Source organism: Macrobrachium nipponense, chromosome 41 (assembly GCF_015104395.2).
Source record: "Macrobrachium nipponense isolate FS-2020 chromosome 41, ASM1510439v2, whole genome shotgun sequence".
In the NCBI taxonomy this organism is placed as follows: Eukaryota; Metazoa; Arthropoda; class Malacostraca; order Decapoda; family Palaemonidae; genus Macrobrachium; species Macrobrachium nipponense.
The window spans coordinates 43,157,285-43,184,701 of NC_061102.1; the positions used below are offsets into that span (position 1 = coordinate 43,157,285).

At 35.2% G+C, this 27,417-nt stretch overlaps 2 protein-coding genes and 1 non-coding gene across 7 annotated transcripts in view; all 3 read right to left on the reverse strand.

The window, feature by feature from the left end:
• Nucleotides 1-1,651, reverse strand: part of LOC135212733 (tyrosine-protein kinase TXK-like) — a 479,073-nt gene extending 477,422 nt beyond the window's left edge. For 3 of the 5 annotated variants that reach the window (XM_064246445.1, XM_064246442.1, XM_064246444.1), the window contains exon 1: nucleotides 1,488-1,615. The gene's annotated coding sequence lies outside the window, so the exon portion shown is untranslated. Of the gene's footprint in view, nucleotides 1-1,487 lie in introns of all 5 variants that reach the window. The other 2 variants (XM_064246443.1, XM_064246446.1) reach the window with 2 other exon arrangements.
• Nucleotides 1-27,417, reverse strand: part of LOC135212735 (cytoplasmic tyrosine-protein kinase BMX-like) — a 197,641-nt gene that overhangs the window by 42,753 nt on the left and 127,471 nt on the right. The window lies entirely within an intron of this gene.
• Nucleotides 877-949, reverse strand: Trnat-ugu (transfer RNA threonine (anticodon UGU)). The gene has a single exon. It is a non-coding gene; the product is annotated as a tRNA-Thr (tRNA).

Genomic DNA, 27,417 nt, shown 5'->3' on the forward strand with positions numbered 1-27,417 from the left:
GCATACGAATCAATGTATACGAATTTTGGAAATTTGACACTCAAAAGAATGGGCTTCACTACGACACCAGGGTAGATGTTAGCACTGAATTTTTTATCAATTGAGAATCTATGGTACTTGTGTGTTTTTTTTTCTTTCTTTCTTTTTCAAGAACAAAGGCCATCTTCCACACCCGGACACTTAAAACTACTTAAAGGAAAGAAGCATAATACTACAAAATTCTGATTTTGCGCCTGCTAATCTACTCCTCTCGCAGTGCTGGTGTAAGAACATAATCATGACGCTTTACTTACGAAATCATTATATTGCTATGAAATCAACAATTACTACATCAGACAAAATACGGTATTATTTACAGCAGCAACACTACCGCCAACATAATTAGCTTATATCACAGAGATGTAAGACTAAAACTTAAACATAAGAACAATATGTATATATGTATATATATATATAGTATATATATATATATATATTTAATATATATATACGTATATATTATATATACTATATATAATATATATATATATATATATATATATATACATATATACGTATATATATACATATATATATACACTCATGCATGTGTATATATATACAAGTATATACATATATGTATATATAATTATATATAAACACATATATATTTGGCAGTGTAACTAAACAAAAAATATACACAGCAGCTCACACTTTCCACAGTTCAGACAAATCATCCCCACATTCGAATATTCCTAGTGTAAATAAACACTTTAGAAATTCCGGCCAAAGCATATACGATGCACTAGACTTTTACTAACTATAGTACATTTTCCAAGGACGAGTTAGTAGGCACATTAGCACTACAGACACACTGGGGGAGAGGATGAGGTGCTTGGCCCAGCGTGGGGATCGAACCCACGACACAGAGAAGACAAGTCTCACGCTCTGACCACTGAGCTAGCCGGGCTGGTTTTGTGATATGGAGTTAATGAACAGATTATACCAGACACACAAGCAGAGCAATCGGCCCCTACACAGCCGCTACGTGCACGGTCTGCCCCTTCGTGAAGAAGCATCACTCGACTACTAATCACACACAAAAATCGGTTCATCGTTCCATGAACACTCACACACCATAATTTATATATACAGGGACGGGACCACAGTAGGAGTGCTAGTTTCACAGCACAGTCTACGCACAAATTATACACACATACAGACATACATACATATATATATATATATATATATATATATATATATATATATATATATATATATATATATATATATATATATATATATATATATATATATGCGCGCATGTGTGTATACATTCATATATACATATATAATTAAATACGTCAGTACAACATTCTTCACTCTCTGGGAATAACAGTTAAACCAAATTCAGAATGCAACGCTTGAAACAATAATTTAATAAACACAAAACTTTTAGGCAACAACAAATCTTTCCACAATACACTGTAGAATAAACCACACACCATAAGAACCAGCGTCCACGGAGCAGTGTCCCATCATAATAAAAAAACCGTAAGTAATCCATTGCAAACAATCCTCACATGGGTATCACATGACTGACGGGTGGAATCAGACAGAGACAGAGAGAGAGAGAGCGCGCGAGAGAGAGACAGGGCTCACGAACGCGAACACCACCGCTAACTGTCCATCACTGGCAAACACACACACACCAACCCTGCTCGCCTACTACCTGCTACTTGGCTACCTGTCAAATCTTCTTCCGCCGAACACGAAAACTTACGGAATGTTTCGCTCGATGCCGAGGAGACGCAAGGCCCTCCGCTAACCCTAACCTCGCGACAGATCAATGGCATCAATATACTTATATTTTTATCATCATTAGTATCATGCCATTAGAATATTTTCTTACTGAAAGGCAACGAGGCAACGACCACGCGCTGTGGTGGGGGTAGTAAAAATCCAGGCAATTTGGGTTTTTCTTACACATAAAACTTATTGTAAACGCATGCTTGATATACACCAACATAACATACGCGTATTATTATTATTATTATTATTGCTGGAGATGAGCGTTATGTCTGAATTAGTAGGTGTTTGTTAAATAGATGATAGATAAACACACAAGTTAGCATTACACACGCACGCACGACACATATACACTTATATGATATATAGATATATATATATATATATATATATATATATATATATATATATATGCGCACATACGTACATACATACATATACACACAATCGCGAGCGCACGATTTATACACACACACACACAGCAACCAAAAGATCTGAATCCTTTTCGTGTACCTTCAAGTTTAATAAGGTATGTGAATATAAACAAAAATATATAAAACTATACCTACATTACGGAATCGAATTTCTTTTATGCCACATGCAACTAGCAGGAAGCCAATACCTTCATGGGGGTATTTTTAACTCGGCAACGTCCACTTCTACAATGATGAACAAAAGCACTGACGTTCCCGCACTTGCGTGCACGCACATAAATAGCGAGGCCCTATTTAAATTGTAATGTAATTTGCTCTTGCAGGCAAGTCAAGATTCTATATCTTAGAAGTTACAAGTGACCTCGTTCTCATACAATATGACCTGAATGAAAGTTTTCCTTGATAAGTTTTGAATAAGTAAAATTACAAGTAACTACATTTTATCTAAATATATGACAATTCACATAACAAATCATGAGCTTTCAAAAGCACTGTTTTAGTAACTAAATTCTAACAAAGTTAGCAAAATGCAAGCGTGATATATGGAAGGCTGTTCCATAAATTCTTCTGATATAAGGCGAAAATTCATGACAGCACAATTGTCATAAATCTCAAAGCATGCGATGTAAGTCGAGAATGCAAATAAATCCCATAAAAATATTTTGCTATATATTCAAACAAATTTACAATAATTTAGCAAGCCACTGAAATATATACAAACCTTAACCTCCAATAACACTTACTTATTCAAATCCCCACGTGGCAACACTTTGTGCACACACAAGTAAATCCATGTTTCTCCAAAACTCTACGGCATTTGAATGCCTTATTTCACTGTGGGGGCGGGGCATGTCATGGTGTGGGTGTGGGTGGGTGTGTGTGGGTGTGTGTGTGTTTGAGAGAAAGAGAGAGAAAGAGTAGCAATTCGTTGGAGACAGGAAACTGTGTAACGGAAATTGATATTATCATCTTAAAAAAAAAAAATTATTCAGAAAAAAAATTACTTATTCTGTCTTATATAGAAAATAAATCAGCTAAGAAATATTCAAATTATAGTGTTCATTTAATAACTCATGGAAATTTTATCACTAAGCAAGACGGTAGACTTGAAAGAATTTTCTTTTAATCTAAAAGCCTATGGGGGGCCAACTCAACAGATTAAAAGGAACACAGAAGCCTGGAGAGAATTGAAGAGCACCGAAGTTAAACAAGAGGCAAACCAAAAGTACAAGAGCCCCTCGCGACCTTTCGGTAGCTTCCCTATATAATCATTACCGCATGATAGGAGCGAATCCATTCACGTAAGTTCGTGTCCCGGTATCTTGTTACCACCAATTTCACGATACCGAGCGGACGGAGTGTTACGGGACCAATTTTCTTCTCCCATTTTTGTCGTGCAATTTCAGCGGAAGAGACTTTCACCGCTGTCTTCTCCTCTTTCCTGCTTCGTCAAGGTACGTGTTAATCAAGTATAAAAATCCCAAAGGAAAGAAATCACCTGTAATCAGTCGCATTTTTCACAGATGAATTTTCATCAAAATGCGATTCTCATCGCCAGCCAGGTATTTTCAAGATGAATTCTTATATTTTCATCACAGCATTCGTGTGAGAGTCAAACGATGATGAGGTATACTAGGTTTATGAGATGGAAAAACAATTAAGCCAAGTGAAGTACTGAAAAGGAGAAGCAACAAATAACCTAAACTATTAACAAACACGCAGACAAGCTATTCACTTAAATAAAAGCTAAGTGCTGGGGTGAACGACCCATTGATTTCTTTCCTCTGACCTGGGCTGTATGAAGTAGAAGAGCCTAGAAGACATATAACACAATCATCCACCCTCCAGTTATGAAAATTTTGAATACAACATTTTCTCTCTCTCTCTCTCTCTCTCTCTCTCTCTCTCTCTCTCTCTCTCTCTCTCGCAAACGTTAAGATTCCAAGATAAAACTTCTTGTTGATAGTTCTAGAGGGAAAAGAACTAAATATATCAGTGAATTGCTAGTGTACATACATTTACATACTTCAACACCCAATGAACTAACCAATATCTAATACAATATAACTATTTCGGGTTCACCAGTTCATCACTACCAAACTCAGAAATGAAGGGCACACAGAAGACAAGAAAATGCGCGTGCCGAATAACCATAGACTTTTTACCTTAATTAAATTTATCAACATTTTTACAGCATGAAAATTCTAATATACCGTACGCACAAAATTCGAGTTATACGAGGAGATCCAATCCTCCTTTCCCTCCACATGATATACAAACATATGCACAGAGAAATACCCACACACACCCACACACACACACAAACACATATATATAATAATATATATATATATATATAAATATATATATCTATATATTATAAGTTATCCGTCTACAATGTCCTTTAATATCTAATTCGCTCTACCTCGGAATTAATATATTTTCATATATGCTTAACCGAAGGGGAATTTTTTTCTCGATATAGATTTGCCTGACCAGGGCGCGAACCTATGGCTCCTTTCAAACCCAGGAACGTCAGTGAAGCTTTTCCTACTAGGTTCGCGCCCTGGTCCAGGCAAATCTATTATCGAGAAAAAATTCCCCTTCGGTTAAGCATATATGAAAATATATTAATTCCGAGGTAGAGCGAATTAGATATTAAAGGACATTGTAGCTCGATATATGATATGAATCACGGAAATGTGATATGACTTATATATATATATATATATATATATATAGCTGCGAGAGACAAAGAGAGGGAGAAAATTACAAGAATAAAATTTCACTGCTCCACCCGCAGTAAATATAAAACAAAAGATGGGCCCCTTGGGAAAAACAACAGAGAGAGAGAGAGAGAGAGAGAGAGAGAGAGAGAGAGAGAGAGAGAGAGTAGAACAGGCAGAATGGCAATCACTTCAAATGAAGAAATTCATAAACAGAGACGAAGCCCAAGTAAAGGAAGGAAGGGAGGAAAAGAATATTCAAGGGAAGTGTTGAAGTAGAAGACGGAAGGGAAGAAGACGACATATATACCCCAGCTGTGGACCCTCACTGGGCAATCGATCTAATGATTCCCATTACGCCACTGCACTAAAAATTATGACGTTTTTCTTCTCTCGATAAAGTAACAACTCAAACATCTTTTATTATGATGCATAGAATTTTCTTACTTAAATAGTCTCGTCTTAAATATAACGACTACAACCTCCTTTATCATAATAAAATTGTTTAATATGACTAATCCTTTTTTTTTAAGCAAAATGTACTTCGTAAGTAATTGTTTTAGTTTTCTGTAAAAGAAAACTATTGAGGTAGCTATATGTCTGTCCGTCCTAACATTTTCTATCCGCCCTCAGATCTTATAAACTCTTGAGGCTAGAGGGCTGCAGGTATGTTTATCATCCACCCTTAAATCATCAAACATACCAAATTGCAACCCTCTAGCCTCAGTCCTTTTTATTGTATCATAGGTTTAAGTTAGCCTTGATCGTGCGTCTGGCAACGCTATGGGTGACAACAACACAGGCCAATACCGGGCCGTGGCTGAAAGTTACATGGACCGTGTCTGAGTTATATACAGCTTTATATGCTGTAAAGAAAACTCGATTACGCAGAAAAACCTTCGGCACAATTTTTACTGTTTATTTCTTACCTACAAAGATTAAAATAAAAATATAAATATAATTTATTCCCAATAGCATGATCTGCTATAAAAAGGCCACAAACTAAAGGTTAATTAAATCAATATTTTTTCTTGCTGAGTAGCAGATTAAATCACAGGTTATATCTGTATTTGCCGTTTATCGACGAAAAGTCCTTACAATAACGTAATTTACATGCTTTTACCTATACTATTAATAGCCCAATGGCCAATCAAGTCAACTGCATTTCATTCCAGTCAGATCTGAAATCACAGTTATAATAAAAGCAAGATAATGCAGTTATGACTAAGAACAAAGGTTGCATATTACTTGAGTATTACCACCAGCAGCAACTTAAAACGCTGAATTCAAACGACATTCGCAAGAACTGACGAAGATATGACTGCAAAAACTGCAAAATTTGGCCTGGATTAAAATCTACGGTCTTCACTCTTTTCTCAAAACTTACTATTTATCAGCCTTTTTACGCATCCCTTTTCTTAATAAGCAAACAATGCTAACACATCACTTATATCTCTGGGTCATCACAGGCTCCCTAAAGTCCCCAGTCTAAGAAAAGAATAAACCTTTATGGTGTGAGCTTTTAATCCCTAAATGCATTTTTTTCCCACATTCAGAAGGATATGAGCTGAGCCCTCACTACCCAAGCGCTCAGGGAAGCAAAAACAAAAGGAAACGTGAAGAATTGGATCTTAATTATGCCTAAGGATATACTGTAAGTCCGACTTTTTGAAGTGGAAGATATTAAGATATTGCTACGATTTGGGGAAATTGTGCAAAATGTACAGGACTCATACACACGCACGTAGCACGCATTTCTCATTGTTAAGATTCATCCAGACTTTTGGCATATGACTCTATCAACACAAGAATACTAGATTTATAGCCTCCGTCCCCCCCAAATAATCTATAAATATATATATATATATATATATATATATATAGATATATAACTATATATATATATAGTAACGAAGTGCAAGTATCTGGTTGCTACACTTACCAATCATGAAATAATTGCCTCACCACAGCCAGGCACCTGAACCTTCATCACAAATAAAATACAACTGAATGCTCTGAAGTCAACAGTGATCCCTTACACAACTTATCAGTGTTGCAGAAAATCAGACTAAGTTCATTAAAACATGTGTGAGGTAATCTTATAAGTAATTATATCAATTAAAGGATATCACTCCAACAACTTTAAAAGTCTAAGTATTTCCCTGATTTTAAAGTCTAAGTACTTCCCTGATTCTCACTCATTTCAATTAAATTGAAGGAAAACAGCTCAATTACCACTCTATATTTCTACCTAACAAAACTAAATATATATACGTACTGGTGACAAATAATACACTTATAAAAATTTTAAATACAAAAATTTACCATCAAACTCAAAATTTATAAGTGAAATTCACAATCTCGGGGAAATTTACTATTACTTGAAAACAACACAAATTTTAATTAATTCTTGAATTAATTATTAAGTAAAATTAAATCAAAATCAATTTATCACAAAAATCAAGAAAATTAATTAATCATGGAATTACATTAAAGTTTGGAAATTTATTCACAAGTGCTAAACAACAATAAAACTTGAAAAGAATTCTAAGTAAATGCAAATGAATTCACAAGTGTTAAATTCAATTAAATATGCAACGATTAATTAATCAAAATAATTAGTTAATCAAATTGTGAATGTAAATGCAAACACAGAAAAGTGTGGAAAATACCAAAACAACAAAAAGAAAGTATAAGACACACAGATAAAATAAAGACACTTCAATAAGAAAAATGGACAAATGCACAAATCACTTCAATATGAAAAATGGATAAATGCACAAAAAATCAATTCAAAAGAAATAAACACAGAACATAAAAATTTGCTATGTGTAAAAAATGAGCTAGTTTCACCAACCCTTGTAAATATGTTTTTAAGTTTTACCAAACCTCAAATCTGTTTTAAAGTTTCACCAAACCACTATAAATCTGTTTTAAAGTTTCACCAAACTATTGTAAATCTGTTTTTTCAAGTTGCAACTAAAAAACCTTTTAATAACACATTACCTTGGTACCAATTATATTTCTGCTCCAAAATTCACATTAAAAAAAATACACCATATTCCAAAAAAGAAAGGCGCCGTTACACACTTGTACAATGTTTGTTCAGATTCCACACAAGCACTAAGCAATATTAAACAAATCTAAGAAATACAAAATCTAAAATTTACAAGTGACCAATCACTAAGTATAAAATCTTTACATTAATGTGAATTAATAAATCTCTGGCGCAAGGAGAGAGAGAGAGAGAGAGAGAGAGAGAGAGAGAGAGAGAGAGAGAGAGAGAGAGGGGGGGGGGGGGGGAGATAATGATGCCACGGTTTCAAAGCTCAGAATGAACTACTTGCTATGTCTTCATATGGCAAATGGTCAGTGGCCTCGCCCTAAAATGGTTGGGGTAAACGATTTTGGGAACGAGAGACAACTAATATTGTAAAAATTCTCTTTCAAAACAATAGAGAGAAAGTGAGATTAGTCATAAATAACAATTATTATTACATGATTTAAGACAATAAAAGTCTTTTAAAGTAAGATATGATTATAGAATCTTCTCGAATGAAATTAAGTTTCGTCATTTCCTTGAATGATGTCACAAACTTTCCACGTCAAAATTTAAGCTACTTACAAGTCAAAAATTTCTCTGTTGACAAATCGAGATATAAGAGTTAACTTACCAGTAATATTGGATAGATTTCAATATAAAATCATCGCTAACTACTTATATGAAATAAAAGGTATCAGACATATGTGAAACGTTTTAGGCTTACGGAAGATGATGCAATCTTCACGTGGTTACTTGACTTGGACACAAGTGTGAAACAAGTACGAGCATTGCAAGATTGTTTAAAAAAAAAAAAAAATGGAAACACACGGCCTTAAGTGGTAACAGCTATCTTCCGGCTTCGAACAGACAATGCCATTTTCTCTTTCTTCTCACAATCTACGTTATCTCAACTTTTAAATTATGTTATGCGAAATCAGAACATACTAACTCTAAGCAAAATAAGGAATCTGAAAATATTGCAAACAATTTTACAACACTTCATACAGTTAAAGAGAGGATGATATGCATTGCGAAAGCAATAGCATATAAGAATATATTATATATATATTATTATATATATATATATATATATATATATATATATATATATATATATATATATAATAACATATTACTTTGAACAATGTATTCCTTGCAATTCCTTTAAGGAAACGCGAGTGCGAGCAATAGGAAACGTGAAATACATCAAATATAAGAGCATATGAAAAGTAAGGAGTATTTTATTTATGGCCTGAGTTTGACACAATTACGACCAAAATTGGGCAGTACGTGCCCGAGGTCGCGGTCTTAGTTTTAGGGGCCTCCCAAGAGGATGCGATCAATCAAGCACCAACACGATCCCACCAAAGGTCTCATGCACACGACACTGGAGCTCCTGGTCTCGCGAGATAAGGACAACAAGCTCAAAAGAAATCATTTCTACGATTATCTAGTTTAACCACAAATAATAATAATAATAATAATAATAATAATAATAATAATAATAATAATAATAATAATAATAATAATAAGAAGAAGAAGAAGAAGAAGAAGAAGAAGAAGAGAAGATTCATCAATACAATCCCAAACACAAACATATGTACAGAGTTTTTATATATATATATATATATATATATATATATATATTATATATATATATAATATACATATATATATAATGCATAATATTATATTTGTTTGTATAAATGAGTCTATGTTATAATTATTATATTATTAATATTTAGAAGTACTATTAGTAGAAGTAGTAGTAGTAGTAATAGTAGTAGTCATACAGAAAAAATAACTGAAATACAAGCAAAATCATTCGCCAAAGGATCGTAAGAACCCCTCCATAATTTCGAATATAATCCTGTGAATAGAGTGGGGGTCGGAAAACAGGGTCCCACGGGGTAATTACCCTTAACCACGGGGTTAGTAAATTGGTACGCGTTATTATAGAGTAACGAAGGGTAAGTTTATGACGAGATTATTAGGATCAGAGCTGTATTAGGATGCTCATCAATAACTGATTTATAATTATGCCGTTAAAAGTTTCTCGATGCTGGGGCAAACATCATTATGCACTATATAAATGGGACCGTTTCAGCCTCCTATACTGTTTGTTTCCATCTGTCCATCTGCCTGTGGTGTTTGCGCATGGTAACACTGCGTCCCGGGCTTTAAATAATATCCTATTTCGAATCTCAACGTATGTAATTCGCATACAGTAAATTATTAAAACACTTTTCAGTTGCAAATGTACACCCAGATATTCTTTTATTTACCTAAAACTTACAAAAAGCGTAACTATATTTACAGCCTTGGACGCAGTGTTACCATAGGAAAACACCACAGGCGGATGGACAGGTGGAAAAAAACAGAGTATAGGTATCTGGTAATATCTTACGATGGGCTGAATGTAGCCATCAAGCGAAAAAACTAGACCTCTACAGAACTTCGACATATGCAAAAGACTCCCTGCTGATAAAGAGATACCCTGTTTAGACAAGACCAAAACATCATATAGAATTGAGCAAACTATGAAAAATACTCTGAGAGAAGGAGAGCGTATTTCAAATCCTCAAAATTTATGGGGCGTAAGGTAAAAGAATACCTTACAGGCCGGGAATGACCTCAGCCTATAAAATACACAAGACATGCAAATTCTACCACAAAAATCCTACATATGAAAATGAAAGTCTTTCATAGGAACGTCGTACAAATTTTACTTTTTTGAAAGTAGACAAACTGTTCCGACATGTTTATCCATCACTATGTGATCTTTAAATTTTAGCTCCAAAAAAAGAACCTTAACAAAGAGATAAGATGTCAAATAACTGAACTGCACAGGACTTCCTTTAACCATTAACTTGAGAATTATCCTTTCTACGGTTACAAGTAAAGCTTCGATTTCCTCTTTTAACGTCACCATGAGGTTACCATTTCCTTTAGTAATGTTCCCATCATGATGTGCCCTCAATGCTATCCACATCTTAGAATACTCGACATTCAAGAGGCAGATTTTTTTTTTTAAAACATATGCACTTCTTACACTTCTTTGAACTTGTTTACACAAAATGTTTGGTGTAAACCAAAGTACTAATAATGAAAAAACAATGCAAAAGCATGGAATGTCACACAAATAATGCCACGAATACTTCTTGTCCACAAAACCGATAACACTCAAGTTCTGGATGTGGATTGAAACGCACATATGTATGCAAGTACGTAAAAACACACATACATACAAATATACATAATAAATCCATAATAACACCTGAAATACGACCGATTAGTAGGTGAATATCATCTATCAGGGAAAAAATGCTGAGGTGGACCTTCCTCAATTCAACTGAAGGTGAGGGAGCGGAATAAAATACTTAATTTATCATACGACTCAGATTATATTAAGGATCTGCGAGCTGCCCAAAAGAGAATCCGGCAAGAAAACTTAAAATACACATTTTACGATTTCCAAGCAAGAGGTGGAATGGATACACATAAGAAACAAAAATAAGATATTTCTTAAATTTCAGCAGGCTTTCTCCTTAAAAAGTATATACTACAGTTAAGGATACGTGAGTATGAAAAAGTTCATAAGTGTAGATTATTCTACCTCATACATACAACTGGACAAAAATGTTAACCAATAAGATCTTGTATCAAACGGTGCCTCTCGCATAGAACAGACATAATTACCGACTGAGTGAGCTGCATTGACGTACTCAACATAACGAGTCTGACAGATTTATGCCTGTGACCTCCTAGGGCCAACGTTTCCAAGATCAATGACCTCCACCTATTATTATCTATATTATTCTCCATATTCAATTTTGCTGTGCCATACGTTATACAATACATAATATATTTGGTAACATTTGTTGATTTTGCTACTGTTGAGTAGCAAATCCAACAAATGTCACCGAATATATTATGTATTGAATAAAGTGTGCCAATTTGTTAAAAAAAAAAAAAACGTATTTCATTTCTACTTCTATCCCCTCTTTACCAAATTATGCTTATGTTATTCTGACAAGCTCATGGCATTTAGGTCTCCTTTTTCCATAGGAGAATAATACAAGACATCGAAGCAAGGCCAGGAAGAAATCAGGGAAAGTACACTACCACCTTGATCAAGAACACGCTTCGCCCCACTCCGATAATTGCAAAGACATCGGTTTCCGTACACTTTTACTTCCTTCTTCTCTTCAAAAATAGCTTTGGTCACGAACATGCAAGGGGCACTGCCCTATTCATCCACTTTAGGCCTCTGGCACGTGGTCATTACTCTCTCTCTCTCTCTCTCTCTCTCTCTCTCTTTCTATATATATATATATATATACTATATATATATATATATATATAGTATATATATATATATATATATATATATATATATATATATATATATAATATATATAGAGAGAGAGAGAGAGAGAGAGAGAGAGAGAAGAGAGAGAGAGAGGAGAGCGAGAGAAGCGAGAGAGAGAGAGAGAGAGAGAGAGGAGAGAGAGAGAGAAATATATACTTTTTCGTTCCCATTTCAACTCATGTTTTGGGATATAACCGTTAGCTACATCTCCACTAAACTCAGGCAGCGACCCACTACCACCAGCTAACAACTAAAAAAGAAACTAGGTAATTGCCCTACGATAGGTTTTAAAGGAACGACTCATACCACCGCCCCTCGCCTCCAATCGATCTAAAGAAATCTCGCTACTGAAAAATATATATTAAGTACAAATTTCATGGACTATTACTAATGTGTGTGTGTGTGTGTGTATGTGTGTGTGTGTGATTTCATATCTAATTTTGCCAAAAGGTGAAATATATTTATAATTTCAATATTCGATGACGGAACACTTCATACACATTAAAATGAGCGTCTCACTCAAATGACCATACACGAGGCCCCAAGTGGAAAATCTCCATTTTATTTACAAAATAGTGTAACACTATTTTTTTTATACCATTCACCTCATTCTACTCGCAACCAATTCACAATACCAGTAAATGGGTTCATGCGTTAGAGAGAGAGAGAGACCTTACCTTACCTTACAGACCTTACATCTTGTTCGGGTTGCCCCAGGTCCCTCAGTGTGAGGGACAGAGAGAGAAGAGAATGTACACACACACATACACACACACAGAGAGAGAAAGAGAATATATACACACACACAAAAACACAGAGAGAGAGAGAGAGAGAGAGAGAGAGAGAGAGAGAGAGAGAATATATGCCACCTTTTTCAAAATTCTTATGAGGCGAGCGCAGTATTGATGCCTCTTACATATGATCGCAGCTTAACAAACATACTATAAACAACGATCACATTCTTTCATGTTCTAAAATGAGGAAAATCTGAGCAATGTGACGAACAGAACTTTTGGGAAGACGCCAATTGGATGGCAAATCATCCGGAGTGGCTCTTACTACAAATGGAATGTATAAGATGAAAATGTATAGTTTGGCCAAAGGCCAAGAGCTGGGACCTATGATGTCATTCAACGCTGAAAGGAAAATTGCGAGTAGAAAGGAAAACATGTAACAGGAGGAAAACCTCGCAGTTGCACCATGAAACAATTGTTAGGAGAGGGTGGAGAGTAAGACGGAAGAAAGTGAATATAAAGGGTGGTACGGTTAAAGAAATGAACGGGGTTGCAGCTCTAAAGGGAGGCTTCACGTCTCGCTCGTTGATGTAAAAATATTTCTGATGAAATCATATATATATTACTGCTCCTGAAACTGCCCAGAACGGCGAATTACACAGGTAACACTGGTCATCTTTGTGATACCTGCCTGCTTTCTGTCCCATGAGCGTGACTTCCTTCATCGACTTTCTGTCATTATGAATGGAACAGATTTTTCAAATGCCCAGATCTACATCATTACCATAATCATATTACTTTTGCCATGCTGTCAATGATGCCATGCCATCAAGCACGATGCCTGTCTAATATATTAAGAGAATATGATAATAATATTGATAACAACCAATATTTCAGAATCCCCTTACACAACATACGAGGTGTTCCAGTACGTGGATTATTCAAGCCACAACTAACTCTTATAGTAAATAAAAAATCATGTCAAGAAAACACGAGCGGAAGAAAAGGCCATTTGTCACAATATCCTATAAACAGTTAATCGCATAACTGATAGTAAATCTATGAAACATGTTGACAAAATACAGCCTCTGCTATTTTGTATTATCAGTTTTCGATTACTGCAAGCCTTGACGAAGACACGTTGCAATTGCTAAACGACAGCTAAACGCACCAGAAAATTCAAGCAGTAAGTAAAATTAAGCATCAATACAGCCGCGGTGAAGACCCTGTTGTTTCTCAGCTTTGTGTGTTTTCCTCCAACACAATGGGGTAATGAAGGCGTTCAAGATTTTCCAGCAGCGCAATCTATTGTCCGTAAAACCACAAAATAGCCGTTCTTCCTTATCAAATGACTGCACGCAACGAGACTCCCAACCAACACTTTTTCTCACCATACTTCAATTGTTAAATACACGTAATCTTCAAATCGTGAGAGCACCCATCACACACCCGAATCAATCCTCAAGAAAAAATGGGGAAAAAAAGAACATAATAAAAAAATTAAAACCTCTGCACTGTAATTATGTAAAAGAGCAATTCAGTATTTTCAATTATTTTCATACCGTCTGTTAACACGCCACCACCCCCCCCCCCCCCACTAAAAAAAAAAAAAAAAAAAAAAAAAAAAAAAAAAAAAAAAACTCAATTTAGATAAAATCAGACCCTGAAAACTCCGGTACTTATTGAAGAAAACCCCTGAACACGATTTTAAAAGATTCTGCATAAAAATTACGGATAAGCAATTGAAATGCATTCTGCTGGTGATAAAAATCCCGATTTATTGATATGCAAAACTTTCGTTACAGTTTTGGGGGAATGTTAACCACGATATGATCGAAATAATGAAGGTCGGTCGCTCACTGTTTTATAAATCAACAATCGGACTACGACCTCGCTGATACCAGTTGTGCACTTATAAACAAACAAATGTCAAACACACACACACACACACACACACACACATATATATATATATATATATAATATATACATTTATATATATCTATATATACTTATACATACATACGACATTATTCAGGTTAAAACAAAACCAAGAAATACTAAGCAGATACTGCCGACTAACGTTTCGAGAAAAAAAAATAAAATAAAAAATAAACTGAATTTGGTCCTCCGACTGTTCACAAGTCCAACCCATTCTACGCACCAATACGTGAGACTCCAGTCACCCGGAACATAGACTGGGTCTCAATCTACCTATTAGAGGAAAAAAAAAAAAAAAAAAAAGTGTGCGGGAAAAGATTGGCGTCCTTCCCATACATATCAGGTGTCAACAACAGAGACATTCCGGGGTCGACATCAACAGCCCTGAGGCCTCTCGTGGCTTTCTACGGATAATTATAGTACATTGTGCGTTACTACCCTAACACAATTCACCTTGCATTTTAATACATTTTTGCCTATTTATTAATTTATCAATTTATGAATTTATTTTTTCTTCTTTCCCTTTACCTCCTCTTACTTCTTCCTAATGAACACCATATTCTTTGGGAGCTTGAATTTCACGTCAATAAGACCCGAGGGTTTGTTCTATACGAACAGGGTTCATCTTCTGAACAATAACAATAACAGTTAATTAACGCTATAAAGGTATAGTCGTATTCATATATCTAAACACTGTTCTGTTTGGCTCTATAACGCAAATGCTCGAAAAGCTGCAGATATTTTTTTAGTTCTTTATAAAATAATAAAAAGCAAAGCAATAATGCACGCTACCAGATACTCAGTAAATATAAGTTCACAAAGAAATAGCGCCGTGATATACCTTACAAAGGGTTTCAAATAATTTAGACGTTACAGCACAAGATCCACTAACCAGTTCTTCAAGTACTGTTAGACAATGCAGAGAAAGTAACACCAACTGCTATCATTCAAGTTGTGTGTGTGTGTGTGTGTGTGTGTGTGAGAGAGAGAGAGAGAGAGAGAGAGAGAGAGAGAGAGAGAGAGAGAGAGAGAGAGAATTTCCAAAGTACACCCTCCAATTTCTTTTGCCACGAAAAAACTGATAAGTATAAAAGTTGGAAATATGAGACTATTAGTTACACAACATTACATTCACAGAAATGAATTAAACTTTTAATTGAAGCCAATATCGTAAACGACAAAAAATATGTGTAATATTACTAGTATGCGGGAGGAAAAAGTACACCCGACATACAATGTCGAATTATATTTTCATTTCTAATTTCATAGTGAAATACCGAAAAGAACATTCATTGTCCATAACCTTCGAAATTACACAGATCCCAACTCATAACCAAAACTCACGCTTCGCAGATATTCTTTTATTAATTACTGCCTTGTAATTTCATGAAAAACTGCAAATGACAAAAAAAAAATGCAATAACCGAAACAAAATATTAAGTAGAGCAAGGTCTCATGAGGCTTGAATGGATTTTTTTAAAGAAGATTTTCCTACCAAGGCTGATATCAGACATTCACAGAACAGTGGCCATTACTCTATTTATCGCTTAATTCAAAACGATTTCTTAAACGTCATTTATCTAATAAGCAGCAAGTAGGAATCTGGATATGTCTCATCAATATTTCACGATTCAACGGAAAAGGCAATTTATTAGAACGACATTTTAGTACCTAAAAACATCTTTCATTACATCTAGAAATCTCTCAAACCATAATCAACACTCACATAAAAAATGCACTTCAATCTTTTAATAACAAAATCTATAACGTCTACTAGTAAAAGAGATTATAATTTGAAAAATTCATACCTATGAATCGAATAAGTCATCTATATATTTAATTGCATAACATGCTGCTTGTCATGGTAATCGCTTTATAGCGAAGAACGTATATTTAAGAAAAGGAAAATGTATCTTCTTCGAGTAGGTCTGCAGCAAGGAGGCATTCCCGCACGCGTTTGGGGCGTCTGTTTTCATGATTGTTCGAGAATACTCTGTTGTTTAGTGGAACTCCATCACGCGGAACATCGGTAGCAACACGAAGCTTTGGATATGACGTAACATTTCGTACAGAGTCTTCTGAGAAGTTCTTGAGATAGAAACGTTCGTTGGTTAGTTCCGCCCTTTCAGCCCCGCCCCGAGATAGACGTACTATGTATATAGGACTCTGAGGAAGTAGGAAGGATCAGATCATCAGAGATAAGAGAAGAAGGAAGGGACGAAGGGTAAGAGGAAGAGGACGCATGAGAGAGAGAGGAAACAGAAATAAGAAAGTAAGTCCGTAGTTCGTAGTCGGAGAGAAAGAAGACCCGACGCCGAATAAACCCTTTTTGTGAAGAAGCGTCCTGCAAGTGGTTTTGAGAAGTAACCCGCCCTTCAAGTTTCAAGACTAAGTCTTTCCTTCCTGCAGTGTAAAGATAAGAAGGAGCTCATCTGAAGTTTTTGCTGCCCCTATGTGAAGCCATCGCTTTGAAGAACAGATATTAACAACTGCAAAACTGGCCAGCAAGTATTTCATTACCCCACTGTTTCCCCCTTTTCACACATAGTCAAATTCAATTTTGTTATGTAAACAGGAGAAACCACTCTGCATTTATCTTTGTGAATAAACTTGTAAATAAACTTCTGTTCTGTCTTCTGTCTGAGTTTCTTTCTATATTCGTATCCCGAGTTTCAACTGTTGGTGTTGAATCCTTTTTGTTTATTGTAATAAAGAACCTGAGCGGATCTCGATCCGCATCACTACTAAAGAAAACAAAGACATGCCAATATAAAACCTTCTAAGTATACTAACATAAATCAGACACTATACAGCAAGACGATGACGCAACAATTGCAAATCTCTTGGATATCTGATGATGAAAATAATATATCAAATTGCGGCTGATAACTTTCAGTCCCGTCTTCGCCCCCCCCCCCCCCCAAGCCCCCTAACATCTCGCCAAATAACCAGACTCCCCAACTAACTTAATCTAAAGGGAAAAGGATAATGAATACTGAGTCTTCTACAACATTTCATCAGCCTACCCCTTCATCATATAAGACATCATCAGCACGCACGCTCTTAAACGTGCTTACGAACACTGCCATTACGTTCCTCTTGAAGGGGCCAAAACCCGTTCTCAGGAACCAACCAGTGTGAATTTTTCCCACAATTCCCATAGCTTGATTATAGAATACATTTTCGGTGCACGGAGCAGGGAAAAGAGGAAATAAACATGAAGTTACTTTCTACGGGGAAGTGAGCGCGGTCTTGTCCCTGTGAGCTTAACAAACTGCGATTCAGATTTAAGTAACATTCCCAGATATCTTTAAGCATTCATATTCTACCTTTTTACTCGTAAAAAATTAATTCACATACACAAATATATATCATATATATACACAAACAAACCCATATATATCTATATATATAATATATATATATATATATATATATATATATATAAATAAATGTATATTTATATATACATATGTCTATATATATACATATACATACATATACATTGTATAATCCGAACTGATCATTAACTACTGAGTAATACAAAACTCTAAAATCCCTCATGAACACTACAAACAAAATGAGATATATCAATGTTATATATATATATATATATCTATATATATATATATATATATATATATAAGAGAGAGAGAGAGAGAGAGAGAGAGAGAGAGAGAGAGAGTACTCTCTAGAAGTGTGCCTGCGCGTGCTAGACATGGGAAAGCGACCATATGAGGCAAGTAAAAATTGCATGGCTTGGGAAGTGAGCAATATTCGTCCACCCTAAGTAATCTCTCTCTCTCCAGTAACTAACAGGAGAAAACGAGAGTAATGAACACAATTCGTTGCTGCCAAGAGCCAATGAAAGAGGATATGAAGAACGCCACACTTTTGATGACTAATAAATATATATAAAAATAACACCTTTGCAAACATATAATGCATAAACACGCACACAGTACACACACGGTGTATGTATATATGTATGAGTGTGAGCGTGCGCGCGCGTGTAATGCATATAACAATATATAAACATGTATGGAGTTATATATATATATATATATATATATATATATATATATATATATATATATAATAAAAGGAGCCTATAAAAACACCAAAATATAGAGAGAAAAATACTATGTTTCAAAGACTGCTGTCTCCCTCTTCAGGTAGATATATGAAAAAAGTTTAGAGAAAAGGTGGTATTTATACGAAGAGATCTATCCACAGGTAAGCCAATTTAGGTCACTCCCGCTGATAATCTTCCTTTAATCTTCTTAAGCGTTGGTTGAATGAAAATCTTGTCGATCACATCTGAATCCCATGCTCCTTTTGAGATGTTCATTACCTGCCTCTCTTTAATTAAGGCCGATTACATCATTTGACTCTTGTACCGGCAGTTGCTGCACACAAACATATATATAATATATATATACTAAATACTTTCCAAGTAACACCTCTCCCAGAGCTTCATAAAATCAAATAAAAAAATGTTTTCACTTAGTACTGACTGACAAGGGGGGCATTGAACCTTGGGCCCTTCCTAAATTCTTTAATTGCACTCTTTCTCTCCTCCCTCCTTCTCCTTGACCACGTGATCTGCCTTAAGGATGTTTGCTCCAGGGAATACGAAACCTTGGCTTTGAAAAATTGAAAGTGGGCATCGGAAAATGGAGGCGGGACAAAACACATCACGTGACCATTCTGATCAACCATAAATGCATCAGGATGCGCAACTGCATAGAAAATGGGAAGAACTTAGGCTATCGAAGGCATAAATGGAGCCGACACGAGATACCTGCTCTCACAGGGGCAACCTCACTTATGCACAAACCCTGAAAGCTCAGAGATGCCTGGAAGTTGTCGGAAGACACATCTCCCCCGGGGCAACCCCCCCCCCCCCCCCAATTGCAACTTGCCTCCTCCAGGCGCCTTATTTCCTTACCGCATGGTCCATTGTTGGACCATAAGTCTACTTAGCAGTATGCATTCTACAAGGTAATGTGTGCTGTGTACAGATGTTCTAATTCAGTTACATAAATTCCGTAAGTCTATAACTAAAACTTCCGACTTTGTTTCAAAGTGCCAACGTTCATATCAGCCTCGCTTCGCCAGTGCAGTGTTAACATTTAATAAGTGCTTTTATTGTTTGGAAGACGTATGTTTAGCTGTGGATTTTTGCCTGCTTGTGCCTGCATTCACGAGGATACTTCACTTCATCGCACTCGGCTGCTAATTCGGTGGTCCGAGTTCGAATCTCGGCCCGGCCAACGCGGAACCAGAGGAATTTATTTCTGGTGATAGAAATACCTTTCTCGATATAATGTGGTTCGGATCCCACAATAAGCTGTAGGTCCCGTTGCTAGGTAATCGATTGATTCCTAGTCACGTAAAAATATCTAATCCTTCGGGCCAGCCCTAGGAGAGCTGTTAATCAGCTCAGTGGTCTGGTAAAACTAAGATATACTTACTTTTTTTTACACAGGCTCTGCTACATATTAGATTCATTTTTAATCTTGATTATTGTTAATGTAAATATATGTAATTCAAAGTTACCCTAAATTGTTTATCTACAACAATTACTTGATGAATAAAGCCCTCAGCTCATGTAACAAATCCACTGTCTTTTTTGCGTTTTCCCTACCCAAATAGCAGTCAGATCCCAGAATTTCATCTGGTAAGTAAGTAATTGCTTTTTATGAGTCCAAACATGCCCAGAAACTAACATTTTCCCAGGTAAAACGTAAGATATTATATATATATATATATATATATTATATATATATATATATATATATATATATATATACATACATCGAGCTACAAATGTCCTTTAATATCTAACTCGCTCTACCTTGGAATTAGTATATTTTCATATATGTTAACCGAAAGGGAATTATTTAGTTGATAATAATTTCGTCCTCTCATATAATCTCTACAATCATCATAAAGTAAACAATCTGTACAATCTTACTCATTTCTTTTGATGAAACAGTTTGATCAGCAGGTACGAATTATATAGGGTACCTTCCATTCTTAGGAATATATTTTAAGAAATCAATACCCATTGTCTAGTACAGCTAGTTTATTCTTTCGTAGGTTTACACTATATTTTCAGCGCCATCGTCCGAACGATGTCATAACAATATTGTAAAAAATTAACCATAGCCCATAACAGGGCTTTTGATCAATAAGAGCAAGTGAAAGAGCAGAAATTGATGCATGTACATGCACCAAAACAGAAATGAAATCTTACATCAAGATTTGCATAAAAGTTCCACTGTGTTTCTTAAATGTTGTTTCCTTCTTGAGTTGAGAGAGAGAGAGAGAGAGAGAGAGAGAGAGAGAGAGAGAGAGAGAGAGAGAGAGAATCGACGAATACGGCCTAGGTACGACGTCATCAATCCTCTTAAGTATTTTGTTAGTAGACCATGATGTAAGACCCATTCTTTGCATGTTTGCTTCCAATTTAATGTTACAAGATCTTTTCAAATCATGTTTATTCACTAGAGTTAGTGTCTTTAATAAATTTCCATATATTTTGCCATCTAAAATTTCATAAGAGTGATGCGCTTACCTTTTAAAATGAAGATTTTAAATACACAGACAAACTTAGCTGCTTTCTTGTTTAATAATTTTTTTTTTCATCCGTTGTTTTCATATTCTTATTAGAATTTGATATTATTCTATTTTCCTGCAAATAAACTTTACCGTTGTTGCTTGACTCTCGCTCTTCAGCAGAAGTTCATGCACATGCACACACACACACACACACACACACACACATATATAAGTAGATCCGACAGGGGGCAAAATCGTAATCATGGACAAAGACTCCTACCACGACAAAATCAACCAACTCCTCAGTGACACATACACTTGACACTTACGACAAATCGACGAAAATCCCCTCATAAACGTTCGCACAGAATTTTTTCGGAAAGTAAGATTAATTGGCCAAGAAATTTAAAGTCATTAACCCAAAACGACCTTACTTTTATGGCCCTCACAAAACTCACAAAGACAATCTTCCATTTAGACCCATCTCTCACGTGCCGGAGCTTTCAATTATAAAATTTCTAAATGGTTAGCTGGCCTCCCTTCCCGCTTTTTAGGCACTTTTTATCCCAGTCACATTAAACATTCGGAAGATTTTTGTCACATATTCAGAGGTGCACACATACCACTTCACAACATAAAACTTGTAAGCCTTGATGAAGATTCCCTATTCACTAAAGTACCATACAGGACGTTCTACAGTTTTTGAGGGAAAAATTAGCCCCCTATTCAGATCATTTCCCATTGACGCTTGACAAACTAATAAATTTAGTTGAATTATGTGTATCTGTGTATCTAATAACGTATTTTCATTCGGCGAGTCATTCTATAAACAAAATTCGGGTCAGTAGGGTAGTCCTTTAAGTCCTGTTTTAGCCAATCTATATATGGAATACTTTGAAACTACAGTAACAAATTCAATAAAACTCAAAACCATGTTGTGGATGAGATATGTAGATGATATTCCAACATTTTGCGATAATGGATGGGAAAATATCAATGAATTCCTTTCAAAATTAAAGACATTAGTGTCCAGCATCAAATTTAAAGTTGAATGGGAAACAGACAAAAAAATTCCTTTTGATGTTTTAATAAGACAGGTCTGCAAGCAAAAAATTGCACAGAAATTTTTTACTGTTTCTCATTGATTTTTACACACTGAACACAGGAAAAATATTTCAAAAATTGTATCTCGTCAGGTTCCTTGCAAAACTCATGTGTTTAGTTTAATCAAGCGTCCAATTTCTCTTTTTAAACTAAAATCTCGTATCCTATTCTTGAGTCAAAAAAATTAGACACGACAGAATACAAATTTACCATATACAGAAAACCAACGTTCTCACTTTCATACATTCACTACTTTAGCTATCATGACATTTCTATCAAGATAGGCATAGCCAGCAACCTATTCTTAAAGAGCCTTACGAATTTGTCCCCCAGATTTCCTGGAAAAGGAATTTGCACTAATTCGTAAGCAGCTTGCGTCTTTAAAGTATCCTCACCATATAATTGAGAAAGCGATTCATAGAACAAATGTAATTTTCTACCGAGCCCCTCAAGACAAGACCAGAGAGACACCCAGCAATAAAATAAAAATTCCACACCTGGACAGGATTAAGACAGTGACCCAGACTCGGAAAATCTAACCCTTTTGCCTTTACCTACCCAAATACCTTAGCCAAAACCTGATTAACGTCCAACATAAGACAATCCCCATTCACACAGAAGTATGCGACATCCCATGTCTGGTTTTACAAGAAAATCACTTCCCCAGAGATCAATACAACATAAACGGTCAGTTATATATAGACAACAGAACTCTGCTATTTTCAACCATGTAAGTACCCATAACCACGGAATAAACTGGAATTTGTCACGTATAATTTATCGCAGCAACTGTCGATACAAATGTCAGATTATAGAATCGGCCTTGATTAAACAACGACAAGCGCCTGAGATTCAGATATCATTAATAAAATCTTCCTTCAACCAACAATTAAGACGAATGAAGAAGAATTATCAGTGGGAGTGACCTAGAAAAACGTGCTACCTGTGGATGGATCTCTTGGTATAAATACTGCCTTTTCTGTAATTTTTCTCATTCATTTCCTAACTGAAGAGAGAAACAGCAGTCTCTGAAATATAGTACTTTCTTCCTATATTTTGGCGTGTTTATGGGCTCCTTTTATTAGATGGAATTCTGCTGTAACAGAACATTTTTACCAGATTAAGTTTGATATGGAGTTTAAGAAATTGAAAAGCGATTTTGTATTATTTATATATATATATATATATATATATATATATATATATATATATATATATATATATATATGTGTGTGTGTGTGTGTGTGTGTACTATATATACATATATATAAAGTGCGTTTTTTGTGAATATAGTGAAAATACGCAAATATCAGCTAATTTAATTACCAGATGCTTTCATTCACACGTGCATTTATTTCCAAATTTCTAAAAGCCGCAGTCACACACAACACATTAACACACACACACACACACACACACACACACACACACACACACACATATATATATATATATATATATATATATATATATATATATATATATTACATATTTCTAAATTAAAGCCGTGTATTCGTACGTATACTTCTCATACTACAATAGTATTTGATACAAAAGTACAATATCATATAGCACTCGAGCAGGTGGAATATTTTAGATCTCCGTGAACGAGTTAGTAGGATAGCAAAGAACTTAGTTTCATGGAACACTGAAGCCGTGCGTCTTGTTATTGTCCCTATGACGAAAATTTAAGGAATGGCCTTGTATCAAAGTGCCTGGCCTTCCTACCCGAATACCAAGGGCATGTGGGGTTATGCTACCTTGAATGGCCTTGATATATAGATAACATTGGGATTTCACTGTCAACTACGAGGATTTGAAAAAGTCATAATTCTTACAAGAAACTGATCATATATGAAATTTAATTAGTTCCCTGGGAGGTAAACAATATATATATATATATATATATATATATATATTTATATATATATATATATATAGTATATATAGATATATATGTATATATATATATATATTATATATATTATATATACATATATATATATATATAATATATATATATATATATATATATATAAAGTGCCCAAAACAAAACTGATATAGCAAATGTCTTGCCTTAGTTTCCGTAGGATAGAAGAGAACCAGCTGTCCGACAGTGAAAGGATGATACTAGTCACGCAGCACAAGCGAAAGTAACTATGTACGATGAAGACATAAAACAGGGCGGACTCTTTCATTATATCGATAACCACAAAACGCCACCTTCTAATCAAGTTCTTGGGAAATAACAACTTTCAAACTGTGTGTGAAAAATAAAGCTTTTTTATCTGTCAATTGGGATGAAGTAGAAAAGGGAACAACGAATCCCCTCCCATCGAATGCCTGTGGCAATGCCACTGGAAATATCAAAAGCCAGAATTGCCAACTTACAAAAATAGCATTGTGTACTTTCAGGCGCAATGTGTATCACTTCGACAAAATGAAACTGAAACACAAAATATTATACAATGAATCATTTTTACTACGGCACCGAAAAAGCTATTTCAAGGGTCAGGGAATCATCCACCAATGGCACTAATAGCAAAACAAAACAAAACAAACAAAAACTCAAATAAAACGACTAAAAGAAGCATAACGAATAAAAGCAAAGACTTGCCACTAACGACAGCAAAAAACAAATCATCACCTTGACAAATCTCAAAGCATATGGACACATTCCCAGCATGTCTTCAATCAACGCTGCACGGACACGTTCGTCGCAATGATAAGGCGAGAGAGAGAGAGAGAGAGAGAGCGAGAGAGAGAGAGAGAGAGAGAGAAAAGGGGGAAAGGAGACATAGAATGTTCATGTTACAGTGGATATCTGAGCGGATAGGTCTTCGTATGGTGACACACAAACACACAGAGCATTGAAACTGAACTACAACACAGACGCCGAGAACATTTCGAAATTATAAGAGGGCAATAAATACAAGAACTGTTACTCTGACCAATAACAAATTGGGTAAAATAACAATCAACTGATATCAATGCACAACCAAAATTGTACAGATAAAGATATGTGTTTATTATATTATAAATATAATATATATAATTATATATATATTATAATTATTCTAGTATTAATATGATATTAATATATATATCATATATCACTATTTATATATATATATATTATATATATTTCCTTTTCCTCTTGATGAAAAGGCTTCAGATGTGCCGCTCTTATATTTCTTGATATGTAGGTATGGAAATTTATGGGCTTTGTTCTTAACAATTAAAGTGATTGGCGCACTGAAAAATTAAAATTGAAGAGAAAACACATTTTTTGCAGTACCAGAACACAAAGATATGTGTTATGAGAATGGGTTTCATCGGAAACTATCTGAAGATTTACCATTACTGTTTCACAAAGACTACGATCTGAATACTAGAAAGGAAAAATCCTGCTATATCTCCTTTTCACTTCATCCTTCGAAATGAACAAAATGAAACGGAAGGCGAACAAACTGTTAATCAGAGCAATAATAAGTCTTTCGAGAACAGAAAGGTAATTTTTCTTTCCGGCCAACTTTCACTCTAAAATGATATGTTAGTTTGAAAGGCGGTGGTTTTGATAGTCAGAGCTGACTGTAGTAAAATCTAAATCTAATTAGTAAGAAATAAATATTACAAATACATCATTCAATACCAATTCTTTTCTCTTCTCATAAGTGTTATGATCTGAAGAGATCCACACGATTTAAGTTTAAATGTTTCGAGTGATTAGAACTTTCTCATCACTTGAAGGTTGCATCGGCTTCCTGATTTGCTCATCAAAGCAAAGGGCTGACGTCAAGACGTATGTACATGCTGCCATGCCAGACACTGCCAAGCTACCCAAACACCAACACTGATTTTTATCTTCACCCATATTTCGTGTCAAGTTAGATGATTCCTCTCTCTTTCTCCTGAATTTTTATTACACAACATTTTATTGGATACCGTCTTTTGTTTTTCATGATTCTTACATGTATACAACTGTGAATTTTCGTGTCTACTCTCACCCTCTGTCACAATACATCACTAACACGCTACTTGGAGATCCTCACGTAATTTTGCTGCAAAATTTATAGGCTTTCTTTACAACCTGCAACGTCCGATGGCGCATTTTCAAGCCATTAAAATATACTGTACATAACGACAGCTAATTAACACAATGTTTAGTGGACAACTGACAAAACTACTTTCCACCAAGAAAATCTTCACTAATACTAATTTTTAGTGTATTTCACAGGCTGCAATTACCCCCAACGAACTGTACATCTATTCATAAAATTGTGAGCGGCTAATACATGGTATTCTAATTTCTCACTAACTCAGAATTCTATATCACTAAAGGTCGAATTATGGAAATTTCGGAGTTTTTCGTTACAAAGTGTGAAGGGCGAGTGAATAGGTAGCCTACCAGCTTAGCAGTTCTGTAACTTTTAGACATTACATAGCACGTTAAGCCCGCCACTAACGTTCAGTTATAACTGCGCAGTCGGACTGTGCAGGCAAATCTTCGCCACTAATGATACCGGCCGTCTCCTCAGTTCTCCGTAGGAGCCATGGCGTCAACACACTATGCTCTGGCTGTAACTGAATTGCTGACATCATAAAAAAATGTTCATAAATGGTCAAGTAAGACGTCCAGTGAAAGAGTGGTTGATAAAAACGAATTAAATATTCCCATGTGAATTTGTTAAGAGTTTAAACTTGG